Raw genomic sequence first — 22,619 nt, 5'->3', positions numbered from 1 at the left:
AGCATCAAACCTCTCATGTGCCTGAGAGCATCTGCTGACACCCTTCACCTTGGCTTCAGTTCAGCAGCTATAGGTGAAAGAATGCAGTCAAGGCCCAGGTCCCACATGAGGAAGAGGGTCTGACAGATGACCCTGCCCATGCTAAATTGGGACCCCAAAGGACCACACCATCAGAATTAGGATGAAGGGGGTGTACACGAAGTCTTAAAGTCTCCCTACTTCTCCGATGAGTACCAAGATGGCTGTCTGACCACCAAGCAGAATGGAGGACCAGAAAGGAAAGAGGGGGGAGATCCCTGAGATGTCCCTTAAAGCAAGAACAGAGAGATGTGCACATGAATCCTTTGCAGACGCAACAGAGACCAGAAGGCAGTGAAGAAAGATTTTCAATACGCTGAGGAAAATAACTACCAAGCCAGAATTCTACACCTGGGAAAAATATCTTTCAAACAATGAGGACAAAATAAAGACGTGTTCAGATAAACAAAAATTGAGAGTTCACATCTAGCAAATGCTCACTCAAGAAAATTCTGAAGAATATTCTTCAGAATAAGAGAGGCGAGAAGGAATAAAGTGGTAAATATGTGAGCCAGGGTAACTAGAGGGTAACTTCAAACACACACACACACACACACACACACACACACACACACACACAATGATATTACCTACTGAGCTGTTGGGGTAAAATAAGTAAATGAAAAAGACTCAAAATATCACACAAAAGCAGCGGATAAGTCAGGAATGGGATAGATGGACTTCAGAGGTTCTGAGCTCCTTGTATTATTTGGAGATGGGGTAGAAAGGTTTTAACAAAACATGGATGTTAATAAGTTCATCACACATGTTATAATTTTTAGTAACTGAATTCTAGAAGCACTACGTGACATCCAGATCAGTACAGGAGGGAAGAAACAAATCGCTAAAATTTCTCAGTCTTGAATCCAAAAAGTAGTAGGAGAGGGGTGCCTGGCTGGCTCTGTCACACGGTAGACCCTGTGACCCTTGATCTTGGGGTCATGAGTTTGAGCCCCGCATTGGGTGTAGAGATTACTAAAAATGACATATACACCTGAAAAAATTTGTAGAAGAAACTTAAATGAGTAGAATGGATAGTTGTATAGCTTCCAAATATATCTCCCCCAAATTATTTACTGATTACTGTGGCAATTTTCACATATGTTTACAAATACTTTGGCACTCTTTCTGCCAAGAGATCGAGCTAAATCCCCTCTCCTTGAGTATGGGCTGGACTCAGAGACTCGATTCTAGTAGATATGGTGTGGAAAAGAGAAAACGATCACCTCCCAGTGGAAAAACCTGGAAGACATCACCTGAACCATGTCTGCAAAGTTCACATTGCCAGTAACAAGTTATATTGATATTATGAGCCCCCTGATAGCCATGATTGCAGGTTGCCTCTGTGGTATTCTTCACAAGAAACCCATAACCCAAGTCTAATTAAGAAAATACCAAGTTGGAGCGCCTGGGGGGCTCAGTCTGTTAAACATCTGACTTTGGCTCAGGTCATGATCTCTTGGTCCGTGAGTTCGAGCCCCACGTCGGGCTCTGTACTGACAGCTCAGAGCCTGGAGCCTGTTTCAGATTCTGTGTCTCCCTCTCTCTCTGCCCCTCCCCAGCTCATGTTCTGTCTCTCTTTCTCTCTCTCTCTCTCTGTCAAAAATAAAGATTAAAAAAATTAAAAAATAATAAAAAAAATTTAAAAAGCTTAAAAAATTCTCAACTGAGTTCCAAAGGAAAGCAAAAAAAGAACATAGAATAGGTAGACTAAGAAAGTACAATAAAATGGAAGATTATAATGAAAATAAACCAGTAACTTCTTTAAACGCAAGTGGAAAAAGATTACCAATCCAGGGGAAAAAAAAAAAAAAACCAGCATCCAAAAAATGTTATCTAAAGAGACAAATCTAAAATATAGAAATACAAAAAGATCAAAAGTAAAACAGCGGAGAAATGTTATATATTATATGTTTCATATAATATATAATATGTATTGTTATATATAATATAATATATAAAACATATAACACAAATACAAATTTTATTTTATTTGTAAGTTTATTTATTTTGAGAGAGACAGAGACAGCAAGAGTGGGGAGGGGCAGAGAGAGAGAGAACCCCAAGCAGGCTGAGCTGCCAGTGCAGAGCCTGACTCGGGGCTCAAACTCACAAAACTGTGAGATCATGACCTGAGCTGAAACCAAGAGTTGACCCTTAACTGACCGAGCCACCCAAGTGCCCCAAACAAATACAAAAATTTTTAAAGCTATTATAGCTATTTTAACATCAAACTAAATGATCATGAAGGCAAAAAATATTAGTAGAGATTTCTTGTAATGTTTTATTTATTTATTTTGAGAGAGAGAGAGAGAGCGAGCATGAGCGGGGGGGGGCGGGGGGGGGCAGAGAGAGAGAGGGAGAGAGAGATCCAAAGCAGGCACCTTGCTGTCAAGGTGCAGCCAGATGCAGAGCTCAATCTCGTGAACCGTGACATCATGACCTGAGCCAAAATCAAGAGTCAGACCCTTAACTGATTGAGCCACCCAGGCGCCTCAGTAGAGAATTTTTTAAGTTACTTCCTAATGATAAAGGTTCAATTCAGCAACTGGACATTACAATTTAAAATGTCATATATGGAATAACAGAGCCTCAAAAAATATAAAGCAAACATTAGCGGAACAGAAAAAAGAACAAGACAAATCCACAAGTACTAAATATGATTTTAATATACTTCTCAGTAACTAATAGAACAGGCTTTTTAAAAACCAGCAAACATGTAAGAGATTTGAATAAAACATATTCTTCATCTAATCAGCATATTTCTTTTTTTAATGTTTATTCATTTATTTTGAGACAGACAGAGAGAGCATGTGTGAGCGAGTGAGTGAGTGAAGGAGGGCGGGGGGGGGGGCGCGTAGAGAGAGAATCCCAAGCAGGCTCTGTGCTGTCAGCACAGAGCCCGGTGGGGGCTCGATCAGTGAGATGGTGATCTAAGCCAAAATCGAGTAAACTGCTTAACCAACTGAGCCACCCAGTCACCTTTAATCAGTATGTTTTAAAACACTGCACTGAAGAGCTCCAGAATTACACACGTTTTAGGCAAATATTTGAGCATTGTTCAAAATTTCAAATTCGATTATTTTCTAGACCATAAAGCAAGTTTCAACAAACTTCAAAATGTTGACCTCATAGTGTATTTTCTTTCTTTCTTTCTTTCTTTCTTTCTTTCTTTCTTTCTTTCTTTCTTTTTTTTAACATTCATTCATTTTAGAGACGGCTTCAGCAGGCAGAGGGACAGAGAGAGGAAGACACAGAAACCGAAGCAGGCTCTAGGTTCCGAGCTGTCTGCACAGAGCCCGACGTGGGGCTCCAACTCATGAACCGAACCGTGAGATCATGATTTGAGCCAAAGTCAGACACTCACTGACTGAGCCACCCGGGCACCCCTATATAGTGCATTTTCTTAACATACAGCAATTAAGCTCTAGATAAATTTAAAAAAAATTAATCCCTATAAGTGAGAAATCAAGAGACATTTGTTTGTTTTTAATATTTTTAAATATAAATTTTTAAAAATTATTTTTAAATAATTCATGGGTCAATAAAGATATCATATTAGAGAATAGAAAATTAGAAAGTTTGAACTAGAAATTCATGAAAATATTACAAATCAGATTCGCAGGTTGCAGATAAAGCAGTCTTTGGTGGGAAATTTTTAACATCCACAGCAAATATTAGAAAAGAAGAAAGACAAAATGAATAAGCTAAGCGGGTACCACAAGAACTCAAAATAAGAACCAAACAGGGGTGCTGGCTGGTCAGTCGGCAGAGTGTGAAAATCTTGATCTCGGGGTCATGAGTTCAAGCCCCATATTGAGGGGTAGAGATCACATTAAAAAATAAAATATTGAAAAAAGGAAAAAAAACAGAAAAAAACAAAACAAGCCCAAATAGAAGGAAAGATTAAGGCTGGTATGGACATCCTGTTTCCTTACAATGGTAACAAATTTACAAGACACTGATGCTTCCTGGCTTCTCAGAGCTGTTGATAGAGACATTATCTTGCAGTGCCCTGGCTTATAGCAAAAGGTTGGGTGGGAAATACATATTAAAAATACAATAGGATCTCACTCTCTGTATTTCGAATTATGTTTAAAAATTTAAATCTTGGGGCGCTTGAGTGGCTCAGTCGGTTAAGCTCCTGACTCTTGATTTCAGCGCAGGTCATGACCTCACACCTCGTGAGATCGAGGCCCGAGTTGGGCTCCTCCCTGACAGTGCGGAGCCCCCTTGGAATTCTCATTCTCTCCCTCTCTCCCTGCCCCTCCCCCACTCACACGGTCCCTGCCTCTCTCAAAATAAGTAAATAAACTTAAAAAAATTTTTTTTAATCTTGTGATGAGTGTTGATTAAAATATGGATCAATGGAAACGTTCATCCACTGCTGGGAGGCGCGGTAATTGTCCTAACCGCTCAGAAAAAGAGTTTGATATTATCCAGCGATACACAGATAAATATATCCAGCAAAACATAAATATATTTTACAGTGGTCCCCCTTTACCTGCAGGGGATACCTTCCAAGACCCCTGCAGGATGCCTGAAACCGTGGGTAGCACTGAACCCCATATCCAGTACGTTTTTCTTACATAGACATACCTACGATAAAGTTTCACGGCTAAATTAGGCCCAGGAAGAGATCGACCACCGTAACAAGTAATAAAATAGAACACCTGCACGATATACTGTAACAAAAGTCACGTGAACGTGGTCTCTCTCGAAATGTCTTATTGTGCTGTACTCCCCTTTCTTCTTCTGATGTGAGGTGCTAAAATGCCTACGTGCTGAGAGGCAGTGAGGTGAATGGCGTAGGCGTTGTGATGTCGCCTTCCGCCCAGATGACATATCAGAAGGAAGATCGCCTGCTTCCAAACCACAGTTGACCGCGGGTGACTGAAACCGCAGAAAGCAAGAACGCCAATACGGGGCAGTGGCTCTACCACAAATTCAGTTTAATTGGAGAACTCAAGTTTGGCTTACTAGGCAAATCTCAGATTAAAACAATTCACCACCTTAACTGAAAGGAAGAGGAAAATCATATAATCATCTCAAAGAAAAAGCATTTGATAAAATGCTAGATCCATTCAAGATACGTCTTCCAACACACAGAAATAAAGTTTTCTTCTTCTTTTTTTTAAAGTTCATTTATTTATCTTGAGGGAGAGAGGAAGCACAAGCCGGGGAGCGACAGAGAGAGAGAGAAGGAGAGAGAGAGAATCCCAAGCAGGTTCCATGCCTAGGGTGCAGAGCCTGCTGTGGGGCTCGAACTCACCAACTGTGAGATTATGATCTGAGCAGAAACCAAGAGTCCAACGCTCAACTGACTGAGCCACCCAGGCGCCCCAGAAATAAAATTTTCTTAATCTGAGGAGTATGTGCATACGTATATCGAGTATGATATTTAATGGTGATTTATTGAAGCTCCCCCTGCAATCAGAAATAAGGATGAGAATATCCACTGTCACCATTTTTTTTCTTATCATTTCCCTGGAGTTCTTGGCCCAGATCCCCCTTCAAGAATGCAGGATGCATTCCCCAGCTCCTGGGAGTAGGGTCAACAGACAACCTTCAGCCATCTGCCTCCCGTGGATGTTGCCTTGGTTGAAGAGAGACACCTCCCTCAAAATCACGCCTCCTTCCGGGCAGTTCTGCAGGCAATGACTGGTCAAGGTGGGGCTAAAAGAACCAACCCCATGCCCCAAGTTTGGACACGTCTGAAGGGTTATCCTTGCTTTAGAACTTTCCATAAACCCGGCGTGGCCTCTGCTAAGGCTGCCTCACAGCTCAACTTCTCAATCTTATTTCCTCCCTTCTCCAGCCTCTTGCATGCTGCTGTCCGCCTCAGAGTCTGCTTCCCAGGGAGCCAAGTACAAGTGAGTCACAGTCAGGGCAAGATGGAAGGAGGGAGGTAAGGGAGAGTGGGAGGGAGGGAGGAAGGGAGACAAGGTAGAAGGTTGGGTGCTGTAAATATTTTCTTTCTTGGCCTGGATGTTGGTTACACATGTGTTTACTTCATGCTATTTAAGCTGCATACTTAAGTGAATGACCGTTGACCTGGCTCATCTTTGCCTTTTTATTTAATCCTGGAAACTTCTTATATCTGTTTAGCTCTGATTTGGGATGCAGTTGTCCAGGCATGACACCATGTTATGAAAAGCACATTCTTTATAATTATTATTAGTTGGACACACAAAAAAAGCAAAAAAGAGAATGATTTCAGCCCATTTCTGAATTTTACCCACTTAGGATCATGTGAGGTTAAAAAGCGCATTTATTTTTTTAGGGTCGCCTGGGTGGCTCAGTCGGTTAAGCGTCTGACTCCGGCTCAGGTCACGATCTCACGGTTCGTGACTTCGAGCCCCGCGTGGGGCTCTGTGCTGACAGCTCAGAGCCTGCAGCCTGCTTCCGATTCTGTGTCTCCCTCTCTCTCTGTCCCTCCCCTGCTTGCATTCTGTCTCTCTCTCTCAAAAATAAATAAACATTAAAAAAAATTCTAAGTATATTTGTTATTGAAAGAGAGAGTGCACCCATGTCTGTGTGAGTGGAAGAAGGGCAGATAAAGAGGAAAGGAGAGGATCCCAGGCAGGCTCTGCACTGTCAGGGCAAAGCATGACGGGGGCTCAAACTTACGAACTGTGAGTTCTTGACCTGAGTCAAAGTCAGGAGTCAGACGCTTCACCAACTGAGCCACCCAGGTGCCACACGGATCAAGTGAGGTTGAACTGAATAGTATAGCAGAAGGAGCATTTAACCTTTGGTGCCAGAAACCTGAGTTCAAATCCTGGTAGGATGTTCATTCCTTCACCTTAATGAGCCTCAATTTCCTCATCTATAAAATGGATACAATCATATCTTTATCAAGAGATAACTGACATTAAATAAGTTAAATCTGAGGGCTTTTTTTTTTCTGGTGCCCTGAGTGTAGTTTTTGTGTGCAGGAGAAAAAAAAAAATCTTCAAATGACGATATTGATTTGACAATTAATATACAATTTGTTAAATTAACAACATTTTTTAAATCCTAAATTCTTTAAGCTTTCAAATTCCACTTCCTAATCATATTATTCTATTTATAAGTTTAGCAAATTTTACCATGAAGAAGCTTTTGAAAATGTTTAGTCCTATTTATAAATTTAATTAAATTTCTTCAAACATGTTACACCGCATATTTAAATTTAATATATTCAATTTCCTTTTAGTACTTCAATTGTTTGACTTAACAGATAAAAATGTCCTCTGTATTTAAATAACTCGTAAATCTAATAAATTAAAATTCTAAATAGGTTGGGCCTCATGTTCTTGTGAATATTCTAGCTGTGCATACAAACTTGGTAAGATTATAACTTAAAAGAGCAAATTATATGGGAGAAAATATAATTCTCTACTTCTTAGCTGAGACCCTTGTAATAAAAGTCGGATGAGCAAGAGAAAAACAAACAGAAGTTTATTAACATTTATACCTCACATATACGTGGGGGATCCCAGGGAAAAATGAGTGGCTCTCAGAGGGGGCTTTAGAGTTCAGGCTTAAGTACCATCTTAATAGGGAAAGGGGAGGGGAGGTGCAGGTGTCGTAGTAAATGATTTTTAGGAAAGATGAGTGGGCCCGTAGAAGAATAGGCAGGAGTTTTGTGACAAAGTCTGTCTGGGTGTGGTATGGACTTCTAGTCTCCTTCTCCGGTAAGACACAATCTTCACTGTTTAATTAAACTCCAGGGGAAGGAGGCTTAGGGACTTAGGATAGTTGAATTCCTGTTGGAGGGTCTTTAAGAGAAAGACCTCTCCCTGTATTTGTTGTTTCAGGTGTCTATACTTCAAAATCATCAGGATGCCTAGTTGACATATTTGGGGTAGAAATGTTCTAACGTCTATGTTCATATATTGGGGCGGCATATTCTGTTACCCTTCAAAATCTAATTCGTTTATTCAATTTCACATATTATTTATTTTTTATTTTTTTAATGTTTATTTATTTTTGAGAGAGAGACAGAGTGCCAGCCGGGGAGGGGCAGAGAGAGAGGGAGACACAGAATCGGAAGCAGGCTCCAGGCTCTGAGCTGTCAGGACAGAGCCTGATGCGGGGCTCGAAGTCACGAACCATGAGATCATGACCTGAGCCGAAGTCAGACGCTTAACCGACTGAGCCACCCAGGCACCCCAACTGCACATTTTAAATTGAAGTCACCAGGTCGACCCATTGTTCTCAAAGGTCAAATTCTCTTAAATGTAAATACTTAAAAGACACTATGTACAAATGCTCAAAAGAAAAATACTAGTACGGGTTTGATACTCTTAAATATTTCTGTATTTAATTCTAAATCCTCCTGGGGTGGCAAGATGCTTGTCTAGAAAGAAAGCTATAATCTCATGCAACTACTTGGGCCACATTCCCACATAGCTTAGCACTTTCCTTCTCAGCCTGCTAAAATGTCTAAGAACCACAGTTCATGGCCAGGGCATGAATGGATCCTTGTTTGTAACCCTGAGAGAACATACTCGATCCTCTGTCTAGTTGCTGGGGAGGGCCTGTAACTCCAAGGGAAGCTTAGAAGCCCAGGTTTCTGGATGTAAGGACTTCATGCAGATGGGTAATAGAATAGTGTTTCTAGGGGCAAAAGAGATGGGCAGCCATCCAGGGAATCATTTAGTATCAAAAGACATTAAGAGAGGGGGCAGGAGAGACAGATATCAAGAATGGAGGCATGCCCAGTGGAAAGTCACAATCGCCTGCCCAGTTTCTAGAGCTGGACCAGTTTTTACATCCAGAATCCACTGAGAAAGGCTATGTCCCAGGGAGGGAGGACCTTGCAACCCCAAAGCAAATGTTTACAGTAGTGATGCCCCAGGCCTTGTCCAAAGGGATCTACAGTCATTTACTTAAGTAGCAATACACTGGGAAAAGTGGAAAACCCAGATCTTTCAGGGCACCAGGATGGCTCAGTCAGTTAAGTGTTGGACTCTTCATTTTGGCTCAGGTCCTGATCTTACGGTTTGTGAGATCAAGTCTCGCGTGGGGCTCTGCGCTGACAGCATGGAGGCTGCTTGGGATTCTCTGTCTCTGTCTCTCTCTCTCTCTCAAAATAGATATAAATAGATGTTAAAAAAAAGAAAGAAAGAAAGAAAATAAAGAAAAGAAAAGAAAACCCAGAACTTTCAAGGTCAGTGGGATACAGAGTTTGAACTAACACTCATAGGAGCCCTATTATATCATAGTTTCCTGTTTGAGTGGGTGGGGTGGGGGTGTGGTTAAGAATCAGCAACATCACACATTGGGTCCACCCAGAGGCACTTAACTCAAAGAACACATAATCCAAACTGTGCAAACCCTAGGGAATGGAGTACGAGAATAAAATAAGATATAAAGACAAAACAAGAATCTTGTATTTAAAAATATATATAACTAGGGGCGCCTTGGAGGCTCAGTCGGTTAAGTGTCCGACTTCAGCTCAGGTCATGATTTCGTGGTTCGTGGGTTCGGGCCCCATGTCAGGCTCTGTGCTGACAGCTCGGAGTCTGGGGCCTGTTTCGGATTCTGTGCCTCCCTCTTTCTCTGACTGTCTCACTCTCTCTCTCTCAAAAATAAAAATAAACATTAAAAAAAATTTAAAAATATATATGTTGTATATACTATATATATTTATAATATTATATATTATAATTTTATAATTATAATGAATTAAAATTAATAAATTAAAATTATAATTATAATATTATATATTAAATATTATATAATATATAATAGATATATAACTAAAATGTATATATATATATATATATATATATATATATATATAACTAAAGGTGTAAAAGACTGAGAGTCTATATAATAGTGATGTGGATGTGGGAAGGTTGTTTCATGGATAAAGTTTGATATGGACACATTGTGTTTGGGAGAAAGATAAAGATAGTAATTTCAGACTGTCTCAAACAACTATATTTATGCGTGCACGTCAAAATTTGTACATGATAAAAATACCTTGATGTTAACTTAATTATGTAGTTTTAACAACTAATGTTTTCATATAGCCCCAAACTCCAAATGACATTAAAAAACTCTCTTCTTTTCTCTAATCTCTCTCAATCCCCACAGTGTCTTATAGATGAGCATTTTTATCAATTTCTGTCTTAGTTAATTTTGTTTTAACGTAGCCTGGTCTTTATTCTATTTTAGTAAGGTTGTTAATCTGGTTAGATCCATTGCTGTTACTGATCTATACTGGGTTTTTAAATACTGTCTTATTTGTTCTTTTTTTTTATGTCTATCCTTTTTCTTTTTGTAAATATAGCAAAATGTGAATATGTATTCTCACTTTTGCCTCTTCATTTCTCGAAGATAGCGTACTATACAGATTGTTTTGCCTTTGACATTTTTTCGCTTTATGTGTCAAAAATTTCAAGAACAATCACCAAAGATTAGAGCTACTATCTGTAGCTTCCACACAAATGGCAAAAAAGTGGGAAGGGGCTGAGAATAGGAAAAATTTGAAAACAAAAATGAAAAAAAGTCAGGAAGACAAGGGGGGCAGTGAGATGAAGGAAAAATAGGACCATCAACAAAACCCATAAAATAAGACAGTTTTAAAAAAACAAATCCCACGTAGAGGAGTGCTCCTAACATATCTAAGTTGTTTTCCTAACAGCACATGTGCAAAATTTTCCACTTCATACCCTCCGACTCCATTGCAGATTGAAATTGTTTCACAACTAAAAAGAGCTTAAAAACAATGAAAGGTGGGGGCACCTGGGTGGCTCAGTTGGTTCAGCGGCTGACTTTTGCTCAGGTCGTGATCTTGGCGGTTCGTGAGTTCGAGCCCCACATCGGGCTGTCTGCGGTGACTGCAGAGCCTGCTTTGGATCCTCTGTTTCCTTTCTCTGCCCCTCCCTGCTTGTGCTCTCTCTCTCTCTCTCTCTCAAAAGCAAATAAACATTAAAAAACAAAACAGAACAATGAAAGGTGGAGCTACCCCAGAATGGTACACGAGAAAGAATACTTAGTGATCCTTGGTTTAATCCCTTGTTGTTGGTTTTGATCAATTCAAAGTCTTCCTCAATTTCTCCTGGCCAAAGAAAGCAACCCAAATCAAAACTTAAAGGAGGCGTCCGAGGCAAAACAAACACATAAAATTATAGGCTCTGGTGTAGTTTCAAAACATAAGGAAGAACAAAAATGAGTGAAAATTTCAGCACAACAGGTAAAACTCAAGAGGCATTCTGACTGTAGGAGACCCTGCTCTAAAAGCTGCCCTGAGCACTGCCCAGAGCTACATGGACGTTGTTTAAGGGGGCCCATACTCTGGAGACAATGCGGAAGGGAAGAAGAGGTCGACAGATTTGAAGCAAAATCTCTGCCCATCAGAGAGGATATGGGACAGTCCCTGGTTGTTCTGACACGCAGAGGTGGGTCTCTGATTCTACTGCGTATTGGGCTGGAAATAAGAAGCCTTCGCCGTGGTCATTTCCCGGAGCAGCTCTCCTGGTGGTCGTCGACAGGCAAAGCAAATAAAGAAATACACGCGTTTTCTGGTTGAAATCCAGACGCGAAGCTGGAGCCTTTGACTTGAGAATCCTAAGGGAGAGAGGGAAATGGAAATAAAAACAACATAAAAAAGATTCCGCTATGAGCAGGATTTGCATCTTAATCTTGATGTGCTGAGCCAAAGTCACTATCTACATTTGGGGGAGAAATAAAAAGAAATGAAGAACATCTCACCTTGCCGTCTCCCGCAAGTTTTCGTTGCCGTGATGGTGATGGTAACTGTCCTTCACGGAAAACTATAATTACAGTCCAATGAATGTAAGGAGTGTAGGTAAGGAATCGATAAAGTTCATTCATGTATTGAGACCCACAAAGTGGAGGCCCAGTGACCTGGCCCTCCTCACAAATTTAAACCTAAGTCATGGGGCGCCTGGGTGGCTCAGTCGAAATCAAGCATCCGAGTCTCGATTTCAGTTCAGGTCATGATCTCACAGTTTGTGAGTTCGAGCCCTGCGATGAGCTCTGCACTGGCAGCGTGGAGCCTGCTTGGTATTCTCTCTCTCTCTCTCTCTCTCTCTCTCTCTCTCTCTCTCTCTCTCCCTGCTCCTGCCCCGCTCATGCACATGTGAGTGCACTCTCTCTCTTTAAATAAATAAATAAATAAATAAATAAATAAATATTTAAAAATAATAAACCTAAGTCAGCCTGCTCTTATGGGAAACACCTGTCAAGGACACTTCGTGTAAACCAGTCACCATCCTCTAACTCCACTTTAGTGAGCTCACCTGAGGAAATTGGGCCTCATAAGGAAATCTCCGACCTCCCAGCCAATCATGCCCTGTTTCCTGAGTTCCCTCTTCTAAAGCTCCATAAACCTCTGATGTGCTCCGGATCCCTCGGGGATAGTTCTCCACTTGCACAGAAAGCACTGAACTCCCTCAACCCACGGGTTATTTTCCTTCGAGTAAAGGACATTCAGCTCCTTCCTAAATTGTTTAAGCTTTATCACTTGGCAGAATGATGGTTAAGAGTGCTTGAATGCGTGTGTCCACGGAGAATCGAATGGTGAAGGAGATGAGTTCTATCCCATCTTGATAAAAATCACATTATCTTTTCAAAAAGGTAGACTCTCGGAAATAACACTGTGAGTCCCCTTTTCAAAGGCTCACCTGAATGTCTTTTCAGAGATATATTTCACCTTTCGTTCTCAAATGTGTTCTTTAATTGCTTTTCAAATGTGCACCGTAAGTCTCTTCACCCGTGGATGGAAGGGCCGCCCTCCTTTCTGCATCCCCCCAAAATTTCTGGAATGGTGTATGTTTGCGTGTGTGAGGGAGAAAGGCGGTATTGTGTAGTTTTCAACTCTGCAAGGGAAGCCATATGTTGATACGTTGATTACCTAAAGTGAAGTCGTCAGCCAACTTCGGGGGAGGGGTTGGTCCTTTTATTTCTTGCCTCTTGAAGATTTTTGTTGTTGTTAACAGCAAAAACCACATTAAAACTATACTTACCCTATGGTTCAACTTAGAGGACACTCTTGTAGCGGGTGGAAGAGTATGAAGGGGGAGCACAAGGGAGATCTTGGCAGTGATGGAACAGTTCTGTTTCTTGACTGTGGTGCTGGTGACAGGGATCTACATATGCGATAAAGTGACACAGAACTATCCAAACAATGTTAACTTCCAGGTTTTGATACTACCCTATGGCTTTTTAAAAAATGTTTATTTATTTATTTGAAAGAGAGATAGAGAGACAGGGAGAGAGTGTGGGTGAGCAGGGGAGAGGCAGAGAGGGGGAAAAAAAAAGAGAATCTCAGGCAGGCTCCACTCTGTTAGCGCAGAGCCCAACTTGGGGCTGGATCCGCATGACCCATTGTGAGATCATGACCTGAGCAAGATCTCAAGAGTTGGGCCCTTTATCCACTGAGCTACCCAGGTGCCCCGATATTACGCTATAGTTACATGGAATGCAACCAGTGGGGGAAACTGGGTAAAGGGTATATGTGATCTCTGTATTGTGATCTCTATCTTGTAACTTTCTGTGAATCCATAACTATTAGAAAATAAAAACTTAACACGTACACACAGTAAATGAAGACACTTAACATGATCAGTAATGAGAAGACCTGTCTACGTCTTCTGATATGAGGTAAGAGACGTACGTAAGGCATAACCTATGTTGCAATCTTGTCAAAAAAATTTAACCTGAATATGATGATGAGGCAACAAGCAGACAAATCCTGAACATGAGACATTCTTCAAAACCTGGCTCATCCTCTTCCCCAAACTCAGGGTCATGAAAGACAACAACAAAGACATAGGGACTCTTCTAAATTAATAGAGACTAAAGAAGCATGATCAGCAACCATAATTCATAAACTTTGATCAGACCTTGAAGCAAAAAAGGAAAACAAAACATTGCTGTAAAAGATAATTTGAGACGATGGGGGAAATTTAATATAGAAAGTATATTAGATGGGATCCTTTAATTTAAATTTAAATTTTCTTAAATATGATAAGGGTGTTTTTGTTATGTAAGAGAATGATGTTATTCTCAGGTCCTTGAATGCTGAAATACTTAGGATAAACTATCATGATGCCTGCAGTCTATTTTTAAATGGTTATTTATATGTTTGTATGCATCTATATGTATGTGTATATCTGTGTGTGTGTGTGTGTGTGTGTGTGTGTGTGTGTAAGTTTTCTAGGGTTTCAGAACAAAATACCACAGACTGGGTGGTTTAAACAACAGCAATTTATTTTCTCATAGTCTGGAGGCTTTAAGTCCAAGATCAAGGTGTTGTTGATGTTAGTTTTGTTAGGGAGGAAAAATTCCTCCTCTACCCTTCTTGGTTCTCTGGCTGGTTTAATAATCAAGCTAACATTAGAGAGGTTAACAGGAGAAAACAAACTTAATTTCATACATATGGGAGCCCCATATACATAAGAGGTTCAAAGACAGAAAGGTAAAATGAGGTTTTTATGCCATCGTGAACTAACAAATGGGGTAGAGGCCTGTGGCTCCAAAGGGGCGGGGTGGGGGGGTTGGAATTCACAGGACAACAGGAAGAACAGATGTTTGGTAATTAAATGTCTGCCCTGCCAGGTAAAGTTCATCTCTGGTAAAAACACTATTCTGGGAAAGACCCCCAAGTTAAATTCTTCTAAGTACTTATGGGAGGGGGAAAAGTTTTTCTTAAGCCTGCCAGGCCTTGATTGCCTTCAGCTCAAAAATAGTCCACATGTCAAAGTGGCACGCTTTGGGGAGACTTGTTCTGAACCCCTTCAGTTTCTTCTGAGGCCTCTCTTCTTGGCTTGGAGATGGCCGTCTTCTCCCTGTGTCTTCACATCATTTTTCCTCTGTATGAGCCTTTGTCTAATTTACTCCTATAAGGACAACAGTGGTATTGGATTGGGGCCTACCCTATTGGCCTCATTTTAACTTGATGACTTCTTTAAAGATTCTACGCTTAAATACAATCATATTCTGAGGTGCCAGGGGCTAGGACTTCCACATATGAATTTTAGAGACACATAATTCAGCCCAGAACAATATATATTAGAGATAAATACAATAAAAAAAAAAAATGTTAACAAGTAGTGAATCTAAACGAGGCTTATACAGGTAGTCCCTACACTATTCTTCGACTTCTCTGCAGCTTTATAATTTTTCAAAATAAAAAATAAAAAATAAAGCAAAGTAAATAAAAGAAGCATTTGGAAAAGAACCAAACTTGTCATAGATACTATTACTCAAAAGTACTTTGCCCCTCCCCTGAGGGAGAATTATCCTTTTTTGCTCCATTGGTTGATATGGGGAACTCTAGACCTGTCCTGTGGACAGAAAAGGCAAGAAGGAAAGAAAACACTGTAGGATACTGTCAGCCTAAAAAGAGAAGTGAGCCATGACAAGCTCAAAACTGTCAAAAAAAGATGAGTTCATTCATGAATATCAGGGGAATTGGGATCAGGACAGGCAAACTATACAGGAAGCTAGAGTCGGGTCCGTTGAGGGCTTGAGGTGGGCAGTATGTAAGGATAGGGGATGTAAAGAGAAAAGAATTCAGTTGGAGTCTGATAAAATAAAAAACAAATGGAGACCAGCTTTGAAAATTCCTTGGGCAAACAAAACCGGTCCAGTCACACAAACAATTCAGCTTCTTTGGTGAGATCAACCTGACCTAAGTCGTTTCTTGTTTTCTGTAAACGGGGCATTTATGGAAAACCAGTCTTCCACCCCTTAAGTCTTGTTTTCCTGACAGCACATGTGTGAGATTTTCCGCTTTCTATCCCCCAACTCCATTGCAGGTTGAAGCTCTTTCACAGTACTGGGAATACGGTAAACACCTTTTACTTGAAGCTCTGCCGTCCGTGGGTACCTGTCGTACAAATGCACACACCTGAACTTTGGAACAGTGACTGCTTTGGAGCAAGAGGAAGAGGAAGGGCAAGTGGGGTGCACAGTGGAGTCCGTTTTTCACTTCTTTTAAAAAAATAACTTTCCAGGGGCACCTGGGTGGCTCAGTCGGTTGAGCATCCGACTTCAGCTCAGGTCATGATTTCACAATCCGTGAGTTCGAGCCCCGCGTCGGGCTCTGTGCTGACAGCTCGGAGCCTGGAGCCTGCTTCGGATTCTGTGTCTCCCTCCCTCTCTGCCCCTCCCCTGCTCATGCTCTGTCTCTCTCTGTCTCAAAAATAAATAAAAACATTAAAAAGAAAATAAAAATAAATAAAAAAATAAAAAATAACTTTCCGAAACAGAGGTGGCAAAATGCTAAGATTTGTTAAAGTAAAATAGTTAAGAACAGATTTATCCACAGGTCGGGTGAAATCGCCACCTCCGTGCAGATGTAATGTAATAAGGCGCATGTAGTAAGGTGAACTCATGGTGCCGTCCGGCAGAGAAACGCAGTCAATCCGCAATTATTCACAGATTCTGTATTTACAGCATGTGTTTGTAACTCCCAGATCAATACTCGCTGTTCTGGGAGTTCTTGGTCGTCTGGGGGCGTGCAGAGAGGCAAAAAATTTGCTTTGCCCAACTCACAGGTTCCCAGCTGAGGCTGAACAAGGTGATGTTTTGCCTTCTTGTTTCAGCTCTCGAACGATGAGCGAGTGTGTTTTTTGCGGTCTACTTAACGCCACATTTTCGACATTTTTATGCTCTTTCTTGGTAATGTGGTTGTGTAAAATGGCTTCAAGCATAACGCTGAGCACCGTCGAGTGTCTGTAAGCGTGACAGGGCTGCAATGTGTCTTGTGGAGCAAATATGTGCGTTTCCGTAAGTTTCTTTTGGGCATGAGATCCAGTGCCGTTGCTTGTGAGTCCCATGGCGATGCATCAGCACTAGATATTAAACGAGGCATTTTCAAGCAGAAACATGAATAAACAAGGCTATGTATCGATTTGCTCATAAAAATGTTGTGGCCACAGAGGTCTTCGAGAAGCTAACCCCGTATTTCCTCTGGGGGTAGCAGGTCAGTGTTTGGAAATTCGGGGTCTGAGGTGACTTTAGAGAACATGACTACGGTAAATAATGAGAAGCGACTACCGAGAAGTCCTAATTTGGAAGTGATGGTGGCCGGTGCCCGGAGAGTTCTTGCACAGGACTTGTAATTGATAGGACGCAATTAGGGTAGTACTTGGTTTCCTAACACAGGATCTAAATTGGGCATAGTAGAAAAGGAGAAGGATAATGCAGAGATGGGGCTTCATGGCTAACACGGCATTCTGAGCCAATACTTAAAAATAACAACGGCCCCAGAATAAACCTGACTGTGCGTTGACACCCCATTTGACTTTTTTTAAAAAAAATCTGTAGATTACAGAGGAAAGAAAAAAGAAATAGTGGAATAGCATTTTAAAGAAATATTAAGATACACAATAGCGTGTCCACGTAAAGGAAACATCTGCCGTCCACAGGGACTTGAAATCAGTGATGAGTCCAAACTGGAAACCAGGGAAAGGAATCTGTCCTCTATTTCTTAAAATTGTCTAGTTCAGCAATTCTGAGTAAGAACACGGGTGCTGGTCCCTGGTGGGTGTTCAGTAAATACCAGTAATGTGAAAATGCTACTGTCTAGCCCTTTTTTCCTTTTGCTACTTTGATCTTGTTTTAATAAGACATTTCTGGGGGCACCTGGCTCAGTTAGTTAAGCGTCTGACTTCAGCTCAGGTCATGATCTCGCGGTCTGTGAGTTCGAGCTCTGCATCAGGCTCTGTGCTGACAGCTCAGAGCCTGGAACCTGCTTCCAATTCTGTGTCTCCCTTTCTCTCTGCACCTCTCCCACTCACGCTCTGTCTCTTTCTCTCAAAAATAAATAAACATTAAGAAAATTAAAAAAAAAACAATAAAGCATTTCCGCACCCGGGCAGGTATATGGATACTGGTTAGGATTTGGGTCTCTGGGAGCAGATATATCTTTGCCTTCATCTTGAAGCCAATTAAATAATTGATCCACATGCCTCAGTTTCCACATTTGTAAACTTAATGCATAAGATTGTTTGCAGATTAAATGATGTAATATACGACAAATACTTACTTAGGATGCCTAGAGCATAGTAATTATTTAACAAAAGCTAGCTAGTATTATCGTAAGTTTTTACAACTGTCATGGGCTTTCTCATTCAAGAATATGACATCTGGGGGCACCTGGGTGGCTCAGCCGGTTAAGTGGCTGACTCTGGCTCAGGTCATGATCTCACTGGTTGGTGGGTTCGAGGCCCGGGTCGGGCTCTTTGCTGCTAGCCTGGAGCCTGCTTCAGATTCTGTGTCTCCCTCTCTCTCTGCCCCTCCCCCACTTGTACTCTGTCTCTCTCAAAAATAAATAAACATTAAAAAAATTAAATGAATGTGACATCTGACCTGTATACAGCAGCTGTTCATATTTAAAGAACTTTATAGACAATAACTCTGCTTTAATTTTTTTTAATGTTTTATTTATTTTTGAGACAGACAGAGACAGAGCATGAACGGGGGAGGATCAGAGAGAGAGGGAGACACAGAATCCGAAGCAGGCTCCAGGCTCTGAGCTGTCAGCACAGAGCCCGACGCGGGGCTCGAACTCACGGACCGCGAGATCATGACCTGAGCCACAGTCGGGTGCTCAACCAACTGAGCCACCCAGGCACCCCAATAACTCTGCTTTAAAAAGTAACTTGCACTCACTTGCTTTGATGTGTTCAAACAGTCTAACTAGAACAGTCAGCAGGCTCAAGGTTGGTCAAAGAACTTCCTGAAGGAATAAAAGAAATGACTTCCTTTTTGTTTCTTTCTTTCTTTCCTTTTTCCTTTCAAGGAAAATGCACTTAAATGTCACCTTTATTAGCTGTATTTTGGTAATCCGATACCTTGCAGGCAGGTACCTTTCCTGAACTACTAATTTTTTTGTTCTCTGTATAGTGTTGATTCTCTCATTTCAAGCACACATTAAAGCTCTTCATATTTTCTTTGTTTTTTGTTTTGTTTTTTTAGTTTATTTATTTATTTAGAGAGAGAGAGAGAGACAGAATTCCAAGCAGGCTCTGCACTGACAATGTAGAGCCTGATGTGGGGCTTGATCTCACAAACTGTGAGATCATGACCTGAGCTGAAATCAAGAGTTGGACGCTTAACCGCCTGAGTCACCCAGGCGCCCCTATATTTTCTTACCTAGAGAATTTGTGCAGAGCTGAAAGTAAAAACCCACAACACTTCCTGCCTTTTGTGAAGGCATAAACACATGGAGGAGATTGTGTTGGGTGTCCCCAGGGTAAGCGGGGGGTGGGGGGGGGAGTGGGAGAGAAAGTCAGCATGTTACGGAGAACATGGGTGAGGCAGAAAAGGGCACTACTCTTCTGGATTCGGGAAAGAAGTGTGGGTTTTCTGCAAACCTGCCCCTTCCCTATTCAGCAGCTGGGAGATGTGGCACAGAGAGCAAGGAGGGAGCCCCTGGCATGGGTTCCTAGTCTCAGCAAAATGCCTTTGCCCACAAGGAGCAAAGAAGCATCAGAGCCACAGGACCACAGGGACCTTGGGAACTGAGACAATGGGACCACTAGTGTGGCCAATGACGGATGCAGAGTCAGCTTCCATCCTTTGTCGCTGCAAGACCCACACACCTGGTGTAGGGGAGGCCCCGGTGACAACTGGAAACGAAACCCTGCCTTCATCTCAGCAAGACAGGAAGCTAGAAACCAAGTCCAAGTTATCTGAAAGAAAGTAAAGAGGAACAGATTTCTGGCACACAGAGTTTGTGGTCTGAGATTTACAAGGACCGCGCGCCCAAAGGAGGGGCGGGACGGCCTCTTACGTGACTCTGGAAGCAGAGAGAAACTGTCACCTGTGGGCATGTGGCTGTATTTATCTAAAAATATAATTATTTTGGCATGTTACCAAATATTTCAAGGTATTTGACTTTGTTAGAAAAAAAAAAGGGGGACTTCAGGGGTGCCCGGGTGGCTCCATTGGTTGAGTGTCTGACTTCGGCTCGGGTCATGATCTCATGGTTCGTGAGTTCGAGCCCCACATTGGGCTCTGTGCTGACAGCTGTCAGCCTGGAGCCTGCTTCGGATTCTGTGTCTCCCTCTCTCTCTGTCCCTCCTCCGCTCCTGCTCTGTCTCTGTCTCTCAAAAATAAATAAACATTAAAAAAAAAAGGCATCTTCAGAGGTAGAAATTATGGCAATATCAAGAAAGGCAAAGTCAAAGTAATCTTTCAGTTTCAGATAACATTGCCTAGGCTGGAAACAAAATTTAGTTAAGAAATGGAGACCTTACCTCAGAGAAAAATGTGCAAGAAAACATTTCCAATAAACTGGCCGAACGCCATGTTAACATGTAAAGGCAAACTCTGCAGGGGATTTTAATTTGCAGATTATTTTCTTCCCTTCTACGTGATGGTCAACACTGAAATTTTTTTTTTTTTGTTTTCTTTTTTTTTTTAATTTTTTTTTTCAACGTTTTTTATTTATTTTTGGGACAGAGAGAGACAGAGCATGAACGGGGGAGTGGCAGAGAGAGAGGGAGACACAGAATCGGAAACAGGCTCCAGGCTCCGAGCCATCAGCCCAGAGCCCGACGCGGGGCTCGAACTCACGGACCGCGAGATCGTGACTTGGCTGAAGTCGGACGCTTAACCGACTGCGCCACCCAGGCGCCCCTTGTTTTCTTTTTTTAATTTTCTTTTTTATGTTTTAAAATTTACATCCAAATTAGTTAGTATATGGTGCAACATGGTTTCAGGATTTTTTTTTCTTTTCTTTTCTTTTTTTAATTTTAGTTTTTATTTTTTAAAATTTACATGCAAATTAGTTAACACTGAAGATTTTAATCAAAAGAAATGAGATCAATAGGGCACCTGGGTGGCGTCGTTGGCTAAGCGTCCAACTCTTGATTTTGGCTCAGGTCATGATCTCACGGTGGGTGAGATTGTGCCCCATGCTGGGCTCTGTGCTGACAGGGTGGAGCCTGCTTGGGATTCTATCTCTCCCTCTCTTTCTGCCCCTCTCTCCCATTCATGTACAAACACCCTTTCTCTCTTTCTTAAAATAAATAAATGAACTTAAAAAAAAAAGAAATGAGATCACCAGGATGATGATTATACCAGACTAATTTTGATTCATTGTAATAATAACAACCTTTAGAATAATACAATGATAAGTTTTAATTTCTAGTGTTATCTTAAAGGTAGAATCACATCCTACAGGGAAATCCCCTTGTTGTGGTGTTGTATCTAGTAGTCTAAATGCTGTTGTGATGCCATTGGCTTGTCTAATTAAATAAGTTAAATAAGCATGCACACACGTGTACATGCAAATCTCCGTGCCCCCAGAAGACAAGCAAATTAAATTTATATTTAGTTTCTCTGTACAAAGCGAGGCACTGTTCTCAGCATATATTATCAATCAGGGGCTGAGAACTTACATGACTATGAATGTGCCAGGAAGGTTGAATTAATTGTCATTAGAGTCATTAGAGACCCTCTGCCCCATCTAAGGAGACAACATTGGTGACTTCTAGCAGACGGTGTTTTTCTGAGGGGATGATGACCCAATTAGGACAGGCCTCCCAATTTCTAAAAGCGAGCTAGTCATTCAGATTTTCAGTGTAAAAATTCTCAGTGTTTAGCTGTTGGCTGCTAGATCAAAAATGTTGGGGTGCCTGGGTGGCTCGGTTGGTTAGGCGTCCGACTCTTAGTTTTGACTCAGGTCATGATCTCACAGTTTGTGAGTTTGAGCCCGGCGTCGGGCTTTGCACTGACCGTGTGGAGCCTGCTTGGGATTCTCTCTCTCCCTCCCTCTCTGTCCCTCCCACGTTCATGCTCTCAAAATAAATAAATAAACATTTTTGAAAACGTTAAAAAATTCTCTGTTCCTTGGCCAAACCAAGCGTACCTTCCGTGGGCTGTCAGCTGTGGCCTCTGCTATGAATTACATTATATTAATGTTATTGACAATTCACAAGGTTTAGATAGCCATGTGCTTCAAGTGTGTGTGTGTGTGTGTGTGTGTGTGTGTGTGTGTGTAGGGGGGAAGTCTGTAGTGTGTTGAAGGGTCAAGAAATAGAGGGAAAAAGACAGAAGCTGTGGTTTTGCTTTTATACCCTAAGACCTTCAGAATTTATATTCAGCCCTGCTCTATGTCTGCTTAGCCCTTAATCAAAGCCCCCCTGAGAAGCCCAGCACATAGATGGTATCTGGAACTCAAGGTTGGATGGGACCCCATGCCTGGCCCCTGTGGAGTGTGGATCAGTGTTCGATACCAATCTGCAAAGCTCTTCATAAGGTGCGCAGTCCCCCAGAATCTCAGCTCCAGAAACTTCCGATACTTTCATGGAGGTATGTCATCCTCCTCCAGAAATCTCTTTCCTGGGAAATCAGAAGAACCTTTAATCAGTACTTCATGACTGGCGTTACATGTCTGGGGCTAGGGTGAAGCAAACGAGGCATCCGGGGTTCAAAACGTAAGAGGACTGGTAGGATATTCTTTGGCCACAGAAAGGAATGGAATAGCTGTGTGTGCTACCATGTAGACGACCCTGGAAAATATGCTAAGTGAAAGAAGCCAATGACAAAAGCCACATAGTATA

Source organism: Panthera tigris, chromosome B2 (assembly GCF_018350195.1).
Source record: "Panthera tigris isolate Pti1 chromosome B2, P.tigris_Pti1_mat1.1, whole genome shotgun sequence".
Classification (NCBI taxonomy): domain Eukaryota; kingdom Metazoa; phylum Chordata; class Mammalia; order Carnivora; family Felidae; genus Panthera; species Panthera tigris.
The sequence above is the reverse complement of the archived record's forward strand: the minus strand, read 5'-3'. Positions refer to the sequence as shown.